Genomic DNA, 23200 nt, shown 5'->3' with positions numbered 1-23200 from the left:
TAATTATGCGATTCCTTGCTATCACCTATAGCAAACTCGAGGTTAACAATGAATCGACTTTTAAGAAGCAGATTACGGCAGATAAGTTCTGCCATCTTGTGGCCCTAAGCCCTACCAGGTATGTTTGATAGTCGATTTGACCTATGGATTAAAATCCTGAGTTTTCCAGAAGAAAAAAACCAAAGATCGACTAGGAAATGGTCGGAACGAACTAGAAAGTTCGTCTAATCAGCGACTAGAATCAAACCTATAACGGTCTTTCTCGGGCGGTCTAGAGATACAGAAGTAAACGCCATTTCCAATCACACCAGCATTTAATTATAGTAAATTGCAATTTCAATCTAACATAAAACAGAGGTATTCTCAGAAGTTTTGAAGGATCTCAACGATTAATTTTCAGTTTAAGGTTTGGCATCGCCACCAAGCTGAAAATTAAAAACCTTAAATTTTATGCATCTCTACAACGAATGTCATAAGTATTAATGAGTATCTCGAGGGTGGAGAATCCTTTAACTAGACAAAATTTTCTCCATGACTAATGGGGGATCGGAAGGAAACATCGCCCATCTTTCCAGAGGAGGAAGAGCCAAATGGTATCGTGTACTGTGAATTTGGCTATTTAACAATATCACAAATTTGAAACAGATGCTTTTAATGCACTAAGTATGGAAATGATTCCAGTCGATGACAAAACGTATTTCGCGATAGCATTCTTATGCTATTCAAGCATTTCTATGGAGTGATGTTAAACTTAAAAATATCACTGTGTGTGTGTGTGTGTTCAGCAAACAGCGTAAAACGCATGTTGCCCAGTTTTTAATCCGGACTAAAAAGCCCAAGTGAACAAAAAGTGAATGGTATGCAATTCAATTTCAAGCTTAGTCTTTTCGTCTCCCATCTGTATTTCGTGAATAATGAGATTGGAAGAAAAAAAAAAAAAAAAAAACTATCCATTAATGTTGCTATACGTTCAAAGCCTTCGAATTGAAAATCACACAAGAACTTATGCATTTTTCAAACCAACAATGAAATATTTTAGAACATTGACAAAACAATTTAAAGCAGTACTGTAAATTGTTAGTTTCGGTAGAGAATATGTAAGGTGACCACAATTTATAAACAGGAAAACTGAAGTTTACTTGTAAAAGTGGGATGAACTGTAAAAAGCCAGAGTATCTACTGCTACATCTAAAAATACTATTCGAGAACCGAAGGTTTAATGGAAAAAGAAGGAGGAATTAGTCTCCAGTATACATCGCATGGAATAAAGCTGAAAGGTACCTAAAGTTTTAAAAACAGACCGAAATCGAAGACTGGATTCACTGAAACTTGAACTGAAACGGTAATGGAACATTTAGGATTCGGAAATTTAGTACAGTGAAAGTAAATGATAGCTGAAGAACTACAGATGCTCAAAGATTACACAAGATAGAAGTGCAATTTACAGAAGAAATGAGAAAAGTAAACCCAGATGAGAAAATAAGACGCGAGGTAGGGAAAAAAACTGGCAAGAATAAAGTAAACAAACAAACAAACAAAAAAAGATACGCGAGTGGCTGTATAAAGCAAGCTTTTCTTTGCTTAACCCACAATCGTGACTAATATCTATACACATAAAAATATGTGAACTTTCCCATTTGAACTTGATAAACTACTTGCGATTCAAAACTAGCACCAGCCACTTTTCGACTTATTTGGATCTCCTATAATAAAGCAGATAATACAACGAAATACACTTTTAATGATTTCAAGACTAATTTATTACGTATTAACTGAAATTGATAATTGTTCACATATCACAAACAGAAAATACAGGCAGCAGTTTTTATGGCATATGTTTTGAAGACAGATGGTTTTTTAAAAATCATCTGTCCTCAAAACATATGACGGTCTACTAAAAGAAGACCGTCATTTCTTTTGGTAGTATCTATACTCTCACAAAAATGTTCATCAATAGACCTCATGTTTTCCAGCTACAGACAAAAAAAAAAAAAAAAAAAAAAGTTAAAGCAAGCAATTTCTTTTATCGTTTTTGCTCTGATGCAAGTTAAATGCTACGTTTTAGATTTGTCTGCTGTTAGATCAGAATTAACACGCTACTGTATTCAAAATAATATTAACAGGTAAATAAGCAAAAATTGAACAATAGATTGCATGTTGACGTCATTAAGAAAAGAGGCGTCATGGAATACAAAGGCCAATCCACTTATTGCATAACTGTTGGAATGGTTAGGGTTTCAGAGTAGAGGACTGATTTTTTGTACATAGTTCAGGATCTTGATTCATATTACGGTTGTATGTGAAATCTTTCTAAGGTACTGCAACTATTATATCTGTGAATTACATTTACTTCATGGGAGGGTTAATAGATAGCATGAGAGATTAAATACTATTTTCTACTTGCTTATTAGCGACATCAATATGATATTCTTCGGCGATTTCATAAATTCGGCCAAGTGTACCAGCCCATTTTTTTGAGAAGAAAATTTTGGGAAGACAAAAATCAATTTCCGTCTAATACTGGCTAATTTAACTTCAACAGGCCTAACAATGTTTAGAGTGAATATAAGTTTAAAAAGAACGTTGAACTGCTTTGTATCCCCGCTGCTGACTGATTAAGGAAAGATTAAAAAAAAACTTAAGTTGAAGGGACTCTTGGCAAGTTCAGTATTACAGATGAAGCCATTCTGACAGCTCATCTCTCTCTCTCGAATACAGATGCAATATGATACGAAAGTTTTTTTGTTTTTTTTTTAAACTTCTAGAAAATATATTATACTATTGACTATATAAGTAAAATAAATTAGACGCCAAACATTTAAATATGATATGCATAGTGCTTATACCATATAAAGCAATATTTAAATAGATAACGGTATTGCACTAAATTTTGGTACTGAGTGTAGACTACAATACAGATTAACTCATTTATATTCAAAACTTAAATCTGTATTTCAAGCAGAGTTACTGTTTGGATAACTCCATAAATTAGTACAACACAATGAGATTTCTTTCACATTTATTAAAACATGAGTAATTATTTTCATTCTCCTAAACTGCTGATAACAAATAAATAAACAAACTGCTTCCGAGTTGAACATATTGATCATTTCAGCATCTGACAGTTATCTGCCGTAATTCCAATTCAGGTGATTAAGAATCATTCAGGTGTTATAGTTGATTCAATCAGCAAAACTAACGATAAATGCAAACTGTCAAATTCGAAAGACAGCCTACAAAATGAATTATGGTCTGCGAAACACATCCAAGGACTGCGGGATTTTATTTATTATAATGAATTATTCTAAAAACGAGGTGGTTATGTAATAAATACTGGGAATGGATTGTTTAATGAACTAAACCACTACAGAGTAATCAAAAAACAGTCCTGGAATGTTTGTTGTATTTTTACCTCATGCACAATGTTTCTGGATTACAAAATGAAGCAGCGAGTTTATTTTAAATTTAGCTTAAAAGAGTAAAAGTGATTTTATTTTGAAATGTTTCCTGAGATACAAGAATTAAGAGGTTTACTTTACCCACTTCAAGGCAAATACCACGGTTTTAAATTTTATAATAAATGAGCTAGTTCATGAACGCGCCGTGATTGCCTGCAGATCACTGGTATCGTGCATTTGTAAGATGACGGGTGATAGATTGCGGACAGGAGAAATGTCGCTTAATCCATGCACAATAATGATGCACTGAATGTTATAGTGTTTAGTAAAATTGTCAAAAACCAGTTAATACTGTTTCTTAATACAGGTTTCAAAAAAAAAAAAAAATAGACTGCAAAAATAAAGTCATGATACAGGTTTATTTTGTAGCATATTCAGCATATTCTTTTTGATGAGTTACAACTTAAATATTTAAGATAGATACAGTGAAAGATCGAAATTTGTTGTTTAAAAGTTGAAATTAATCTGTTGAAAATAACTGTTTACGTATAACTTGCAATTTTATGAACGCTGCTATCTTTATGATCAACATTACTTGGAAAAATAAACCAGTGAACAAAACAGCTAGACTGGCTAGGTAATGTGATATTCTTTTATAGCTGTTGGCACGATTGTTATGAACAAAAGAATCGCTTATTAACCCAAGCTTCCCTACAGTAAGGCGCGAAAAATTTCAATATCAGTGGTAGATGGGATGATATATCCAAAAAGGTTCAATTTCCCAAACATTTTTCTTTTGGTTGTCTCCAAATTCTCCCTAACGTTGATAAAATACGAAGGAGGGGAGGAGCGAAACTAAATTTGATCTCAATTATAAAAAGTATTCTTGGAAAGTAATCAACAGTTACTTGGGAGACATCCAAGATTTGTTAGAATAATCACCGATGAATGGGCGTTTAGTATTCGACTCAAGCAACACTGAGAACGTGCTTTTATATACAAAACACGATTTCGTCTACACGACCGGTATTTCCTGAATTTCTTACGAGTGAGGAAATGAGCCATATTAGTCTCTTAAATTACTTGGAAATTAGCTTCATATCGGTGTTAAATTAAAGAATGCATTCCTCCATAGATTAATCAGAATAGCGTAGTAAATTTTATTAGGAATAAGGACGGTTAAGTCAAATAAAACGTCCAGTCAAGTGTATACTTTCGTTTCGGTCAAAAAAAAAAAAATGCTTAGCTGAATAAAAGCATACAGCTGATCAAGCCGCAGCTTGTCGCTCATTCGTACACGGAAATGAGGCACGCGACAGTGACATGTGCGCGAAGCTGATGTAATCAATCGTCGTCGGTTGTTAATGGTGCATTAATCCACAACCAGGAAATAGGACGCCCGCTTGATAAGAATGCACTTCGAATGCACAGCGTGGTAATAAGCAAAGACGTTTTCAAACTTCGTTGACAGCATACACTTCTGACTTAAACAAGTGGTCAGTGAGGTAAGACACATAAGCATGAAGAGATGGGTCTGCGCTGCTGTCATCTATGATTCGTTCTAGAGGATATTGATACGTGTTGCCTTATCAACGCTAAGTTCTACACCTAATTTTTCCCCCTCAAAAATGTGATACAGTTTATAGAGTAACATTTGTCTGATCAGAAAGAAACAGTGTTGACTTGCTCACCAAATAAACTTTTTTTTTTAATGGCTACCTTGCTCTAGTTCTTTTCTAATCATTGCGAGAGACTAACAGTGGATAATATGCTCAGAAAGAATGTGATAGTTCTATCATTTTTTCAAAAATACTAAAAAGAGAGTATTGTTGATGATCTCTGATCAGTAATACCATTTCTCCATGTGAAATTTAAAGGCAGTTGTGACAATGGCTTTGAAGTCATTGGGCGTAAGTTGAGGTAAGCACGAAGTTTGGATATTCAGTGAAAATGTAGACGGCGATGATCTTGAAATGCTAAGACGGGTGAACCTAGTGAGTGACAGAAGGATAAAATTAATAATAATGGGTGACTAGCTGTGGAAGGAGAACAACATGCGCAAGGAGATTGAATTTCTTGAGCTACATAGGGATTACCTTATACAGCATGTAATTCAGCAACACACAGGCTGGATTTAATATCATCTCATACAATGATAATAGACATTACAATGCCACCAATTAGGGAAGGTGATCATATGGTTTTCACGTGAGAAGTTGCTAGACAGATACAAGCTTCAAGGAAAACAAAAGATGCGTGGAATTACAGAGCAGCAGACTTATAAATTAACAAAATAGATTCGTAATGTGAAGTGGCTTGACCAACTGAAAGCAGAAGAAATCCAGCAGCGCCTAGAAGTTTGTCCGAAATCTGATTTCTGACCAACTCTCATTCATTCTGACACATGTAACAATTTCAGGTTGTATTCCTATGGTTAGGAGGATAAGGTAGGGGTTAAATTTACGAATCATGGAATTATGTAGGAGCTTCTGAGAAAGATGCTATTGAGAGATGTAAGGAGACTAAAGCAGTAAACCAAACCTCTGAAGAATTCTAATTATGTTGCTAGTAGAAGAAAGGCTGAATATAGAAGACTGAATTTAGTTGCTGGAGATGGAACTAAGCCACATCTGAAGATGCAGTGAAAATGTTCGATGAGTATTTTGTTAGTATACACTATATTGCCAAAAGTGTCTGGACATCCCTCATAGCTCTACGTTGCCTCGCCCGTAAGACGCAGACAGTCAGCAATGCCATATAAACAAAGGCAAGTGGGCATTAGGAATGTACACATTCTTTGCCGTCAGGATAAGTAGACGAAAAGAGTTGAGTCCGTTGAAACGTGGTACGATAGTCGAAGCCCAAATTTGGTCCGAGAGATTTCTGGCACATCGCACGTGCCCCACTCTACTGTCAGTAAGGTTATCATGAAGTAGAAACATGATGGAACCACCAATCCCTCTCCCCGAACTAGTAGTCCCAAGTAACTAACAAATCAGGACCGGCGAACTCTCAAGCGTGATATCTCAGTAAATCGTCAGTCACCCTTAGTAGTCATAGCAAACGACTTTCGCATGAAATCCGGAACGGATGCCAGTGGCAAAACTATTTGCTGCGAGGTGTTTGCCCTTGGGTTTCATGGTCGTGCTGAGGCTCACAAGCCCTTGATTACAACTGCCAATGCCCGGCGTCGTCTGGAATGGTGCCAACACTGTCACTGCACTGTGGATCAATGGGAGAGTTTGGCCTTTGGTTTCACGATCGTACAGGTCATGCTGAGCGATGAAACGTCAGCATAACTGGGTTTTGACTGGATTCATTACTCACGTCAATACATATTGCAACCCTTCTCTATTTGATGCATGTAATGCTCATTAGAATAATTTTTTTTATACGGGATTAAAAATGTTATTCAATTAAATTAAAGCAATGTTAACACTGTCTGGTGCGTTATCTAAACAAAAATCCGAAGATCAATATACCATCTTTCTTCGATTCAAACACCTGGGAAACGATAATCGAGACCCAGTTTTCCCCTTCACGGGTAAACTAACCCTATCGAATTAAGTACATACGATTTTAGCGTCAATTTTGTCACTTGTAAGATGACATTCGAAAATAATTTTCGTAAAGCATACCATATTCATACCAAGTTGACAACGAAGCGTTGTTGAAAAGTTACCTTCCACAGTGGCATAAGAATTCGTTTCTGATCATACAAGCGAACAATGAATACTAACAATGCCACAGGTGGACGGAACAGATAAATTCAATCGGTGGCTGGAATCGAACCAATTGCAAAATTCCAGCTGTTGGGTTCTTGGTACTGAACACTGCACGTAGTATGGAAAAAAATTTTCGTGTAACGTTCTTCGCACTCTCTGGGAACAACAAGGCGCAAGGAAATCATTCGCCCACCACCGCGATAATGGTTTTATGTTCAAACATCTTCAAACTATGAGACTAACGCTCAGATAAAAAACGAATGGACTGTCTGCATTTTGCGCAATTTAATTTCTGGAAACTGAGTGAGCTTCGGAATTCTCCAATTTGGAAAAATCCTGCCAGCAAGAAATAGCAGCATTCCTAATTCTATCGCAAAAATCCATAAACATACACTATCGACATTAGAAAACGTACAGTACATACTCTGAATTCATCATATAAAACAACTGCATGATGTGAAAACAATAAATTACAAAGACAATACAGTGAATAGGCAACTACGTTTCAAGGTCGCAACATACACGCACTCTTTGAGTATTCAAGGCTGAGAATGGCAGTTTTGCAAACCTGAGCTTTCGTAAAGGAAAATGCTGAATAAACTACCAAGAACGTCTTAAAAAATATAAGAACCAAATTCACTCGTATCTTAATTCAAATAGTCACATATATTCTATAACCATTCAACACATCGGATGTTCATATAAAATTTTCACCCAATCCATAAGAGCTTCTGGTGTAAGCTCCAAAAACTCTCTTGACTCGCTATACTTAAATTTAAAGCGTATGAAGAAAACCGATTGTTCTATGCGAGCCCCATAATAGAACGTAGATGGAAAAATCACAAACGGGGATTTGAGGACTTATGACAATCTTACGAAAAATTTGAATTTTTTTCCCCTACCTGCCATGAGCTTATTCTAGCAAGGACATCTTTGAAATGTTTCTTCTCTGCTTTAAGAAATAACTGGAGATGGGACTTTTGATATTATAAACAATTTGACCAGCGGATATAAAATCTTTATACTAAAAAAACTTTATTGGAAATCTTATCGTGTTTAGATTTTACTGTAAGCAAGCACGAATGAAGGAAAAATCCTACAGTACTAATTAGTAAGTTATAGTTTCATCGAAATGTCTGATATCAGCATTTCAATGTTTCGATGCAAATTAGTCTTCATCCACAGCACTATATAAATACACAACTTAGACAGAAATCAACGGAACACCATAGTGTAAGGAACAAAAAGCCATGGTGCCCACCATAATAAGATGCAGAATCTTCTTTCTCTGCGATGACTGCAGCAATCCTAGGACGCATACTTTCCAAAAGGGAACGATAGCGATCAATTGGAATTTTGGACCATTCTTCCTGTAGAGATACGAGGTCTTAGAGTGTTGTGGAGAGGACATCCATTAACCTCAACCGACGCTCTGGTTCATCCCATAGAGGTTATAGGGTTGAGATCAGGGCTCTGTGGAAGCCAGTCAAGTGTGGTAACGTTCATATCACAAACTACAAAGTTAAGCAGCAGCCTTATGACACGGTGAATTGCTTTGCAGACAGAGAATGGTTAGTTACGCAAAAACGCCAGTAGTAGGAAGAATTGCATTGTCGTCAAGAATGCTCGGAGTTCAATGTTCATGGTACCACAGAGGCTCAAACCAGGACAAACATGATCATACCATCATACCGCCACCTCCGAATTTTATAGTTGGGGTTACACAATCTTGTAAGAGACGTTCCACGGACATCCGCCATACCCGTCCAGTTACTCGGTAGAGGGCGATTCGTCTCTCCATAATACAGCTTACCAAGTTTCTTACCACTTCCACGTTTTTGCATCACTGAAGACGACGCGGCATGTTAGTTTGGGTAATGTGGGTCTTTCCTATTGTAGTCCTAGCATGGAATACATGTTGTGAGCCTCGGTTCTGAATGATTTTGTGCAGATTAGTGTTCCAGTTGAATGCGGAAAACTCTCATTCAACGTGTCGGCCGACGAATGGCGGTTTTTAAATATCCTTCGTAGCCCCCTTCGGTGAGTGTGGTGGGTCGTCCACTGTGGGTAGCGGTTGCAATTGATTCCCTGCGCTTCCATATCAGTATGGTATCACTGATTGTTGGCCTGGGATGGTCCAATTTGTTGAACAGATGGGCCTATAACATGGCATCCTGTCACAATCCCTCTTTCAAACTCCGTCAGTTCCCCTTCTGACAGCTGTTTCAGCCGGACACAGGTGCACTGGCTTGGGAGCATCGTATTCCTTCAATTTATACATGGCACTATGGCATAAGGTGCATCGAAATATAGCACAATGCACCTTGCCCATGGGAGCGTCCGTTGACTATTTTTTTACAAGCAGTGTACATCTTCACTCGGGATTTCATAAATGTCTTTCAATGCAAGCCAACCCCACACCTTTTTTTTTTTTTTCCAACTTTCGAATGACCTTGTCACAACTAATTTCTACTGAAGAAAATCACGGCTGATTACGTGAACAATGATCCGATACAATTCGTGGTTGCTAAATAAAATGAATCTGTCAACAAGCATCAACTGTCAGAAGTTCGTCAAAATGGCTTTGTTTCGAAATAATTTTATTTTTCAAAGATTTCACCCCCCCCCCCTTAAAAATATTAAGGCACAGATCGGAGTAATAATTCCTTGTTCATTTAACATTCCGTTGATTTTCGAAATTTTTAATTCAAAATCTGCATTAGGATGAATGCTATGTTGGATAGTCATAAAAGAAGCATTGGTTTAATGTTTCCCAACAAAATATTCTGGTAGACAAAAAAATAGCGCCACCCCCGGGAGATTCCCTAACGTTTAGTGGAGAAAATCAGCCTGGCAAAATTCGACTTTTTAGTAAATGTATATATACTTATATAACTTAAATTTTACACAGATTTTTTTCATAAGGTCTATAAATGCACTAAAAAGAATTTGCTTCATGAATAGGAAGATTGGCTTTAAAGAATATATATATACACAGTATATGGCAGAATGATCATCGACTCGGTTAACATACATAGTTTTATGAAAAAAAAAAAAAAAAAAAAAAAAAAAAAAAAAAAAAAAAAAAAAAAATCTCGGTTCTAGTCATTCAATTTTTTTCATAAATATAAATATATATATATATATATATATAAATATATATATATATTATATATATATATAAAGAAAGAAAGAAAGATCATGTCAATGAAACTGTTTCTGGCAATTTTTCTTGATGACGACGCACTTCTGCCCCCCTCTCTCTCTCTGTATATATAATGTGTGTGTGTGTGTGTGTGTGTGTGTGTGTGTTAAAGATACCAAAAAGTTTTATAAATTTGGTTTTAATCCTTTAGTTGCCGATATGCATTCTTTGCCAACAGGAAAAGTTGAATAAAATGACATCGCATACGTACGCCATGGTGTCACTGTAAATAAAGGTGCTGGTACGCCGATATTTCCAAGGGAGTCCTAGACCTAATCGTGGGGGGGGGGGAACCATCTACATTACAGTATACAATCCACTATCAGACGAGTTTGAGATATAAATATTCATTTTATGTTGTAATTTACACACACAACATTAATTCTCACAAAATGTTCTCGTTTATTTTTTTCGAACTCTTGTATCCGTAGCCAATCTGTGGTTGCAATACAACCATGATTTGACACAAGGAGTTGCATTCTAATCCGCTAACTCTTTTCCAAATACATCTATCGTCATTAAGAGATCACATATCGCATTTAAAAAATTTCTCATCATTCGTCTTTTTATTTTTTTTTTTTTAGTATATTACGCGGGAAATTTTTTTTGTGAGAATTACAACCCACCTTTGAAAATATACAAGAATTCCATTAATAGCAAACATCCACTAATTTTACCTGAGCTGCTTCTTTGGATAAAAACAGTATTAAATTCACAGCAATTCTAGAATTCTCGAAATCTTTGACAAAAGTCGGGCACGGGAATGTCATTACCTTAAAAAGAGCCCAGGCAAAATTAAGCAGATGTTTGTTGAAAAACAGTACTATACACGCACACAGTATTCCTGTTAAATTGCTAATGGAGATGATCCCTATATAGAATGTCAAGTGAGGCAGTGGAAAGGAAGCAGGAAGGGTGCCGAAATAAAGCCTCAGTTGGATTCTACAAGCCCAAATTGCACTAGGTCAGGGATTCTCAACCTAAGGTACGCGAGCCACTGCCGGGTGGTACGAAAACAGATTTGCTTACTGGTACATCTAATATCTTGAATTAAATATAGCGGTACGCCACTGGAAAAGGTTGAGAACCCCTGCACTAGGTCATTGTGGATTAAAGTTTTTAACCTTTAACCTTTGTAGCTGGATGTATAATCCATCCCTCGGATTATAATCCCTTCATCTCTATGAAAATTGGCTTAAATTAATGAGAATTTATCGAGCACCTGGCTCACCCATCTTAGGGCTGTGTGGGAGCGTCTGTACCGATGCGCAGAGCCGCTTTCGGACGCTTGTGTTTCCACCTATCGTTTTCATCGTAGTTAGATGACTCTCGAATGAGTTGATTGGGATGACTAGCTGCTTTGGTGAAATATGTAATGGCAGTATCACGGAGAAAATGTGAATATCAGGAATGTCAACGTCTCGGTGGAGGAGAGCATTCCTGACGGAGCATTGAATATCATACGGAGACATTTGTCCTGGATGACCTGTAAATTTTTGATGTTGCCAGGAGAAGTGTGACCCCAAGCAGGTGATCCATAAGTTGAGGCGGTTGTCCAGTTGAATGCCTAAAATATCTGGTGCTGTATTTCCATGGAATAATTGTGTTGTAAAGTTTGACTTCTCCGTAGTGGGATGCCTTCCGTCTTGTGAAGAGAATGGTAGTACTTTTGGCAGGAAATGGAGAATAGCATTCACAGCTATTCTCCATTTCCTGGGCCATTTTTCTAGGTTTGTTGCTGCGGTTTGTAAGCGCTGTGTAGCTAAGTTCGGCCTGAGAGATCTACTCAAAATTGCCATGTCATCCGCATAGCAAGCTGTGGTGGTTGATGTCTTGTTAGGAGCGTCAGCAACGAAGATGTTAAAAAGCAGCGGAGAGAGCAACGAGCCTTGAGGAACACCTACAGTAATTATTTTCAAAGAGGATTTGAGTCCTCTCAACTTGACCTGAAATTTCCGGTTTTTTTAGAAAGGAGTCGATAAGTTTGAGCAGAACGTTGGCCATAAATAATTTATAGACGAGGCCTTTGTGCCAAACCTCAAAGGCTTTTGCTACATCCAGAAAAACAGCTCCTGTATGTTGTTGCCAATTGAATCCAGTAGTGATGAATTCGACCAGTCTGAACTTGTATAGTACTGTGCCCGGTTCGAAACCCAAGCTGCTCTTTCGGTATTGTATCGTTTTTGTTCACCACATCTTGAAGTCGATTGAGGATGATTTTTTCTGCAATTTTTCCCAAGCATGAAAGGAGATTGATGGGTCTGTAACTTTGCAGTAACTGAGGCGCTTTTCCCGGCTTATGAATGAGGATTATATCTGCTTGTTTCCATCGGGCTGGAAAATAGTTTAGTCTGAGTATTGCATTTATGATTGCTACCAAATGCATGATAACTTTGTGCGGAAGAGCCTTGATTGTTTTGTTGTTAATTTCATCTGGGCCAGGGGCTTTTTTGTTGTTAAGCTTCCTAATGATTGAGTAGACCTCTTTAATCGAGGTGGGACAGATAGGCTGCTGGAGCGCAGTACGGACTCGACGGTGAATTTTCTCTATGAAAACCAAATCCGCATGTGCATAATTAGGACTGCACTGACGTTGAAGAGCTCCAGCGAGGGCTTCTGCCTTTTCATCGTCCCTATAAACTATACCTCTTTCTCCGTGAATGGACTGGATATTGGAACGGTCCGTACGGAGAACATTTGCCAACTTCCACAAGGAGTTATCTTCAGTTTTCAGGGGACAAAGTTCTTTCCCATTGTCGATTTCTGTGGATGTGCGTGCCGCTCTGCAGTTTATAGCCATTGTCGGGTTTAACAACCGGATTGCGCATGTGCGGCTCTACCATGCACTACCGTTTCTAAGAACATTCTTTGCTATTGCATGTTTATTACGTATTGTACGCCAACAGTTCATAGAACCGGGGCTGGCAATGTACCAGGACTAGTCAATTCATGCTGAAGGGAAGAAAGAAATGAAGGATGTATGAATTGGTCAACAACAAATCACGTGCTTTATACGTAAATTTTCCAACTATTGTACAAGAAAAATAGTTACCCCTTTAAGAACTAGAATTTTCAGAAAAGAAAAGCTAAATTTTCCAACGTATAATAATCAACACTCAACCCACTGATTACCCTAATATCAAAATGGATTCTTCTCCTTCTGACATGCGCAGAAGTGTCAAAGGTTCTCCCATCTGTGGGCGTACAATAACTCGGCAAATGCAAATTGTGAAAATATTGCCAAACTTGTTACACAATACAACTTAAAACAGTAATAACAGTAATAACTTTACATAACATTTAAAGTGCATAACTTTACTATTTACAGTATCCTGTGTTATATTTTACAACAGTATTCTAAAACAATAGATGTTCTCTTTAAGTATTGTGTTCTAGCACTTACACAGAATAGCACAGAACATAGCAAATTATTTACTGCTCCCATGGGATGTGAATGCCCCTTAATTAAAATTTGTAGATATGTTAGAATTATACCAGTATCTACTATAACACTAATTTCTTCACACAGATTCAAAGAAATGAATTTCAGTTAGAAAGATGAAATATATATATATATATCCCACCAAGTAGTTTGCTTACTTGGTGGAAAATGAACTGATTGCATATAGAACTACATAAGACAGAACTAGATAAATACATAAATTTACATTAATTGGGAAGAACACTTGACAGAAAGCTATTAATCTGTTATTTAATTTCCCATATTATCAGATCTTGCATTTTGGTCTTCCTCTAGGTCTTTTTCCTGCCTTTAAACCCGTTTTTCTAACTTTCCCTCTCTCTCAATTCTGGAGGCATCAATAAAGAATTAGCTCTGCTCTCACATTCTTATACAACACACACAATTTTGGACAGCATATTACAACTAGTTATTGTAGAAGTGATGATTCTCAAACTCAAAACACATAGCATATAATAGACAACCAGTCTTTTCTGTTTAGAGTGTGTGTGAGTGTGTGTGTGTGTGTGTATATATGTTAAAATACCAGGCAATTTTACCACGAGTTGCCTTGGTCTGGCACTACCTATAGGATTAGCTAGACTTGCATCACTTGCAGGTGCAAACTTGACTTGTTTGTCTGCTTACTTGGGAAATGGAGTAAAACCAGGTTTAAAATTGTCTAGTATTTTTAACATTTATTATACCCAAGGTAAAATACTTTCTACATACATATATATACATATACATAAGGAGAGATTTCCCCTTCAAAACCAGTGCAACTGCTTGCATCTAGTCAATTCCCTCCCCATGGTAAGAGTTATATTTCAGTACCCATAAAATAGAATTTATTTATCATCTTGAAATGGTACCCCTCCTTATTAGGCACCTTTGTGCAGGGCAGCCCTGTATATAGTAATGAAATGCATGACCAATGTACAGTCAGAATTATAAAATCAAAGCAGTTTCATATTTGGCTGGAGGCCAGAAATGCAATTGTAAAAATTAAATTGCCCTTCAAAGAATAGATGTGATCCCATATTAAGTAGTTGAAGATAATGGAATTATCTTCAACTACTTAATAATGGAATTATCTTCAACTCCTAGTAACTTCAAAATACTAATAAGTAAATACTTAAAGGATATGGGAAATCATCCTATTTAGGGTTAAGTGTGTAAAGTGCTGAGTTACTATTTTGTCATAGGACGAAAAATTGCTAAAATGGAAAAAAAAAAAAAAACATTTTTATCTAAGATCAGATTTTATTTTAAATTTTCAATGTTAGAAATGGAAAACAAACAAAATTTTAATGGGCAAAAACATATGACAGAACTAAAAAAAAAATTTTACAGCACTTGATTTAAAGTGCCCAGTTTTCAAATCTTGTGGATGCAAGAATTTAGTTGTCAAATAATTTTTTTATTTTTTATGAGTAAGTGTTTGATAAAACCACTCAATCACAAACTTTCTCAGCATACCAATGTTCAGTTTCTTGCAAAACTTTATCAACATGTTTTATTATTGTATTTGTGAGTTAATAGCACCTCCACCTTCCAAGGCTGCAATTTGAATCCAGTTTTTCATTAGCCAGCATGAACTTACTGCTTACTAGAGGTCTGAAGTTGCTTAAAAAAGTTCTCATGTGTTGTCCCCCTTGAGTAGCACTCCTAGATAATAATCAATCATTATTCATGATACTTATGTGCAACAAGTTTAGCTTAGTTGTAATTATCATAAATTTTATAAAAGACTGTAGACCGTGAATTTTTATCATTAAGCAAATTAATCGAAGTAAACAGCTTAATATTTGAGATTTAGAGAACATCTAAATGTATTTGCATAGATGAACTGTCAGTTTATAAATCTGATTTTAAGTTTCACTCAGCCTTTATTTTATCAGACTTATAATTTAGTTATAATAAATTGGGTATGATTCTGATCACAAGAATTTTTTTTAGTGCACCGAATGAAGTTATTTTAACAATTTTTACTGAAGTAATTTTTAGTGATGAAAACAATGATAGCTCCTTAATCCATCTGCAACAAGAACTCTAATAAATCTTAAGAGTAAAAAGAGTTAAGATTGGATTAACATGAGTATTTTGAATTGATCATTTTTTTTTAAACTATATATATGAGCTAAGGGGTTAAACTTAATTATTTGCTGGAAACCAACAGTGGAATTTTTTTCAAGCCATTATAAGCAAAGTAATAATCCTCCACTTAGAAAAATTCATTCATCTACCATTTTAAAGTATATTCAAACAAATTTCAGTGGGATTTAAACCTGCTGGCATTTATTCATGACATATTGGACCAAAAATATAAATATGATTTACTGGGTGTTATTAGATTATTAAGTTGACCAACTGTGTCATGCAGACTGCAGACAAAAGAACATGCAGGTAGATTATTATGTCTGTAAACAAATGCTAGGAGTATCAGAAACAAAGGGATAGAGTTTGTTGCTTTATTCAATATGTTGAGACCTCAAGACTATAGGCATTAGTGAGACCTGGCTATCAAAATCAGACATTCACTGGTATCGACTGTAAAGGATACACTATTTTTTTAGGAAGGATAGTAGAGGAGGGGGGCATGCTGCTAATGATATCAGATGACTTGAATTCAGTTAAAGTTGAGAAAGTCCTTGTTGTGGGACAACTTCCTCAAGTTGTCCCACAACAAGGTCAAGGTCAAAGAGTGCTAGATTTGATTATAGTGTCAGAGGGTGTTTCAGTATAAGCCTTAACTATTCTGCCTCTTGGTGACTAAGTTTACAAATGTTCCATTCAGAAAAGGTTACATGCTGAACTACAAAGCAGGAAATCATGCCAACTGAGGAATAGTGGGGTTCAGCGTAATGGTATCGGTTGCTGGATGGGAAGAATATCTACAGTGTATGGGAAGCATTTAAACAATACTTAAATGATGTGATATCAGAATATGTCCCAAGAGTAAAAAGAATAAAAGTGGGAATCAAATGGATGTGTAATCTTATTAAGCAAGATTCTTAAGAAAAGGATGATGTGGAAGAAATACCTTGTACATAAGGATGATGTCTATTATGAAATCATAAGCAGCAGGTTAGAATAGTCAACTGTTGTATAGAAAACAAAGTCTGAATATGAAAAGAAACTGGCTATGCATGCTAAAGACAACCCACAAGAATTCCATCAAAAAGCTGATGTGAGTCTGCAAGAGTTAAGATAACCAATGGTGTACCACAAGGATTAGTGCTTGGTCCATTGTTATTCAATCTGTACATTAATGATATTGGGAAAGATTTGACAAGCAACATACAGCTATATGCTGATGATGCAAAGATAGGAAGGGTAATCAGAAATGCTGCTGATATGCAATACTTGCAGAATGATTTGAATAGGTTGGAATTGTGGGCATGGGAAAATGGATGTCAGTAAATGTAAACTCATTCATTTCTGCATGATTAGATATTCAATATCATATTATATTTGTGAGATCATGCTAGAAGAAACTGATGAGGCTAAGGATCTTGGTGTTTTAGTAGATAAGAATTTGAAGGTCAGGGGCCATGTAGCAAAGATTGCAAATACAACTCAAAAGATAATTGTAATGCTGAAATGAACGTTCACATATAAAAATAAGAATGTCATTTTGCCTCTTTATAAGGCCTTGATAAGACTTCACTTAGACTATTGTGTGGAGGTCTGGTTTCCGCTATGATTCCGATATATTGGAGTGTTAAAAATGATATCAGGTTTGTAAAATATTGATTATTAAGACAAATTGAGAATTTGTAAACTGCAGACACTAGCAAACAGGAGAAAGAGGGGTGATATGGTTAAGGACTTGCAAACTTCTGAAAGGGTCATACAGGATTTCATTTGGAGAGTAAGGAAAGGACAAGAGGCCATCCTTGGAAGCCGAGGATGAATGCCGCTAAGAATGGGGGTAAAGGCTACATTTCTCTCGTAGGGTGGTGCATGATAGGAACGGTTTGCCATTGGATGTTTCGAGTGCAAGCAGTGTTAATGAATTCAAGAATAAGTATGATAGCTGGTGTGTGTAGTATGTTGCCTCTCTCTATGAGCCCTTGACTTCCTGGAGGTCTCTCTTAATAATAATAATAAGAATAATAATTACAAGGCAACTCCAAGGAGTCAGACTCATTGAGGGGAAGCCCTAAACATGATGCCAAGAACTATCCAACATTTGCACAGTAAAAAATCTAGTAAAAAATCCAGCAAAAAATCTAGTTCTAACACCCTTGCTAACTGCACTCTTACTCAGTTTCCATGGATGATGATTACCCCTACTTCTCCCACTACACCTGTTCTGAAAAATTTCCTCAATCTTGTAAAAACCCCTTGGTAGTTTGCATGTCTCAATCATATCATCTCTTTTCTGCCTATCAACCAGTTTTGGAAACCCACAAATCTTCAACCTATTCTCATAAGGTTCATTCCATAGACCTGTTACCATCTTGGTCACTCGTCTCTGGATCCTGTCCACCTCCTCCTCATCACCAAGCGAACCTCTGGTGCCCAGTAGTCGAGATGGGGTCTTATCAAGGCTCAATAAAGAAGTACAATAAGGACTTGGATTGGGATGAGTAGTTTGCAGTGGGGTGGAGAATGAGCTCATTTCAGTGAGGATTATTTCAGTTTAGTTCAATGCAGATATCTGGATCAGGAGAGCAAAAATAGTAATCTGACCATGGAAAAAAAAAAAGCATAAAAATTCCAGACACTAGTGACATAAGGTAAGAAGCCAAGATTGGCTGGGAAGGGAATGAACTGTATAGGAGACTTGATAACTGACTACATTCTTATCAAAGAGAAAAGACATTCATAATATATTTGGAGGGAACTAGTTAGGAAGGTAGGTTAATTATTTGTGACAGATTATGGCTGATGGCAAATGATTCAACTTCTCTTCTAGCTTGATCTGTGAAGTTGGAGTATGGTTGGATAGTCAGTTTGTATTATGGACGTTAAAGGCTCCTTGGAAGACAATTCAATTTTTAGCAATAAGTAGTCAAAAAAGCTAGCATGGTCATCAGCTGGAGGAGTAGTAAAAGTAGCAAATGATGGCTATAAAGTGAGGTAAAGAAATCTTGAGCCAGAGCAGATCAAAAAGATATCTAGCTATTCACTTAATAGCTAAGCTCTCTCCATCCTCTCTCTCTCAGATTTCTTCCAAATCTTTTTCTGCATCACATCATTTCTATAAGTACTTCCATGGAAACTGCTCCACCAAACTAGTTGCCACAATTCCTTCACTTGAGTCTAGCCATATATAAATATGGACAGCCACTTATTCATTCATACCCAACTAAAAACTCACACCAACTTATCCTCTTCATTCATTTCATATACTTCTATCTTGGAACAGTCATCCCTATACCGTTTTAACAAATGCATACAACCTTCAACTCTTTAAGACACATTAACAGATTCCTTTTTTCTCTCTATGATACTTGTACATATATGGCACTGTTTTGTGCCATAATTTTATTCAACATTGCTGAGGAATTTCCTTATTTATGTATGTAATCATCAGCTATACACTGTTTTTAGTATTCTAGATGCATATGTACAGTATTTATTTATTTTTTTTTTTGAATTTGCCAAGCTAATGGAATACCATGATTAGCAATTGGTAGTGAAACCGAGGAAAATGGAATAGACTAGATTAGTATAGGCATCATTGGCTGCTATATCAGTAAATTGTGTATGTATGGGGGGGAGAGATAAGGTCTCAAAAGAGTAGTTACTATTGTTTAAATTCATGACAGATCTGAGGTTTTAAAGAAGATCCCAACTTTGCATTATCTATATCTGGATAATGCAATTTTGTATTAGTGTCACTTCAGGACAATCTTAAAGGCTGGCTCACTTAAGGGATGGGGGGGGGGTATTACACACTGCTAATTGCAGTTGTGTAATAAAAACAGGTGTACAGTACTTGCAGAACTCCACTGAGATATCTGTGAAGTAGGCAGCATACGAATTCTTGTGCCCACCCCCCAACCACAAAAAGTTGTAAATAGTACTTGTAACATGAGAAGTACATGATTTTTATTTTTTAAGTTTACATAATCCAATAATCATACTCTGGAGACCAAACAAGGAACTATCAGTGACCTTGTGCTGCCAACTAACAGAGTGGCGATCTCACTGAGTGATGAAATTAATCTTCCACTTAGGCAATGGCAAACATTGTCACAGTGGAATTTTAAACTGCAGCCTATATGACAGTGGACATATTAATGACTCAGCCACCAGGCTGGCAAAGTTTTTGAGAAACAACAGTATGAAAGTAACCCAGAACACTATTTGTTAGCATTTCTAAGAGAAATGCTAACAAATATTGTTGTGTCATTATATAAAGCAATAATTAGACTACATAGGCTACCGTGCATAGATCTGGTTTTCAGTATATTGATCCAAAAGACAAGTAGCTGAATACTATATTAAGTTTCATGGATTTAAACATATTCAGAAAAATATAACTTAAGCTAACATTTATCTAATTTAGGCCTAAAAAGGAGGCTGAACTATTTTTCTGGGGGACAGACATGATTAATATGGAACGCTAAACCTTAGACATCTAGCACATTGATGAAAGTATGTTTTGGCCACTGCTATGTGGAGTATGCCAAACTTCAGTGGAGCAAAGAATACAAGCCTACATCAGCATGGTAGGCTGGTATTCTTTAATACATCCAACATTTCGCAGAGCAAACCAGGAGTGAACTTATGTAAGTAAAGGTTTTAGGTCCTAAACTCAGCCACTCTTTCACGTATCTGCTAATATAAGAGCCATGCAGAATAGCTTACATGACTTATCCATTTCCTTGGCTGGATTATTATTTTCAGTCTACTGATACAACTGTGTTGAATATATAACTCTGAAGCAATTCTTATTTTTATTGGAAACATTCATAATTCCATTTTAAATACTTGTCCCTTATCTAAGATGTGACATTTTCATGAAATGTGCCAAAGAATGACACTTGCATAATTAAATGTCAGTCATGTTTTCTGGTCTAGTGAAGAAAGTTATTGACCATAACTTTTGTCTGTGCTTCCATTGTTTTTTTTCTCCTGCTTGGTTCCATTACACCATTACTTACAGAACGAAGCCATTCTCTCCTTCATTTTACTGCTAATTCTTGCATAGACAGTACTGGTAGGTGTCTTCCTACCATTCATAACATTAAATATGAGCTTTATTTTTTCACTAGAAATATCAGAAGAATCATGCCTGAACTGGATACTGAAAGTCTTTTGGCTCTAATGGTATTTCTCCAATTGTACTGAAAGATTGTGCTTTAGTGTTGGTTTCTGCTGTGTGTTGCCTTTTGCACCCCCCCCCCCCCCAATTCAAATGATATCTATTTTGGAATAGATTGAATGACAACTTATCCCATATTCAAACTCATCTGGAAATTAACAAATCTTGGCCATCTAATTACAGTTTCACTCAGTTCAGTTCTAAATTATCTATTGTCAGTATGGATTCTATTTATTATTATTATTATAAATTTAGTTTAATTCTTTATCCAAGTGTGAGCAAACAAAGTTTGCACCTGAAAATATCTTCAGGACTGGGGTAAGGTAGTACAACACCAGGCAACTCGTAGCAAAGGGGGATCAAGCTGACATCACTCCAATCTCAGTATCTCCCATAATGCAAAACACATCTCCTTGCGGATATGTATAATGTTATGCATCAAAGGGAAGGGCCACTTGTTGTACTACCTTACCCCAGTCCTGAAGATATTTTCAGGAGCAAACTTTGTTTGCTCACACTTGGATAAAGGATCGAACTAAATTTATTATAGTCTAACCAAGTGAAAAATAACTTTCACCATCTTTCTCTAAATCCAGAGTAATTTAATAAAAAGGTGGCACACCTTTTGGCAACTCCTACAGGTAAAGATGACCTCGGCACATTGCTTCTGCCTGGTATCTCCACTTCTGGGCCTGGCTCCCACTGAAGAGACCTCAATAATAAAGATCGAAACTATTTGGGTAGTGGCCCTTCCCTTTAATGCATAACATTATACATATCCGCAAGGAGATGTGTTTTGCATTATGGGAGATACTGAGATAGGAGTGATGTTAGCTTGGTCCACCTTTGCTGTGACTTGCCTGGTGTTGTACTACCTTATCCCAGTCCTGAAGATATTTTCAGGTGCAAACTTTGTTTGCTTACACTTGGATAAAGGATTAAACTAAATTTATTATAGTCTAATCAAGTGAAAAATAAACTTTCAATATTATTATTATTCGTGACACCTCCAAGGAGTCTGAAGACTCATCTTGGGAGGACAGCTATTGTACAACTCTTCATCTCCACCACTACACCAAACCTCTACTACCAATCATCTACATCAGCTCCATCTACTGCCCACCACCACCACAGCTAATTTTTTTTGTCTGTAAATTGCGTGTGTTCTGATGGCCAATTTGTCTGTATGCTGGATGAAAACCCAAGTTTCTGGGAGTTAAACTCTGCTACCTCCGTATGAGATCGGATAACTCTCATTCAATTGAAAAAGTCCATATAAATATTCCTCCCGTCATGACGAGACTCGAGCTTAGGCCTTTTCCAATTGAAGGGCGCAATGTACTGTCGTTCTTCCAATTGCGCTACAGAGGCGCTTAAAAATTTAACCAAACTTTCCTCAAAGTCCCCAAAAGAACTGGGAGATGGACTGAGTCCTCGACTCTTTATCCCTTCATCTGAATGAATAAAATCTGTGTGAATGGGGGTGTTATTGAGCTAAAAGCTGTAGTCATGGCTAGGTAAGCAATAGCAGAGCCTCAGTTAATACTTGATTGGCTACAGCATTGCCATCTGTTACCCTGGAAGTCCTAAAAAGGACTTCCTTTTTCTACACCTCTTACATTTATGGCGATCAACATTGTCTGGCTTATGTTAAATTTGTACAAATACCATAGAAAGTCTAGTAAATCAAATGATTACTCTTGATATTTCTCTACAGCATTTCATTCAGTTGGACAAGTCCTATTAGTACACTTCCACCATATGGTCTATTTTTTGCAAATGGGTTGTCAGCTTTCTTTCTCAGGATGCACATCACACATGAATGGATGAATTTTTATCCTCAAGCTATGCAACTAATACCAGTATTCAAGGTTCTTTCCATACACTCTTCCTTCTATATATAAATGGACCTTCTCTGGCTGACCACAAATCCAATATGCATTGGAATTTTTGGTTGGCCGAGCGGTTAGTGTATCCACTCTCCAGCTAAAAGGCTGCAGATTGGAATCAAGCCATGGGCATGGATGTTTGCGATTGTCTGTGGAAATATTAGTAGTGGTGTCTGGTGGTAGATGGCGTTGGTGTGGTTGCAGTTAGTTGTAGATGGTGGATTGAGTGGTGAAGTAGGTG

The 23200-nt window shown here is 36.7% G+C and overlaps 1 protein-coding gene across 1 annotated transcript in view; it reads right to left on the bottom strand.

The window, feature by feature from the left end:
• Positions 1–23200, bottom strand: part of LOC150109937 (proton myo-inositol cotransporter-like) — a 373837-nt gene that overhangs the window by 340454 nt on the left and 10183 nt on the right. The gene's annotated exons all lie outside the window — the stretch shown is intronic.

This window comes from Typopeltis vanoorti, chromosome 1, assembly GCF_054136105.1.
Source record: "Typopeltis vanoorti isolate ZY-2024b chromosome 1, IOZ_Tvanoo_1.0, whole genome shotgun sequence".
NCBI classification, from domain to species: domain Eukaryota; kingdom Metazoa; phylum Arthropoda; class Arachnida; order Uropygi; family Thelyphonidae; genus Typopeltis; species Typopeltis vanoorti.
Note: the sequence above shows the minus strand (reverse complement) of the source record. Positions and strands in the feature narration are given on the sequence as shown.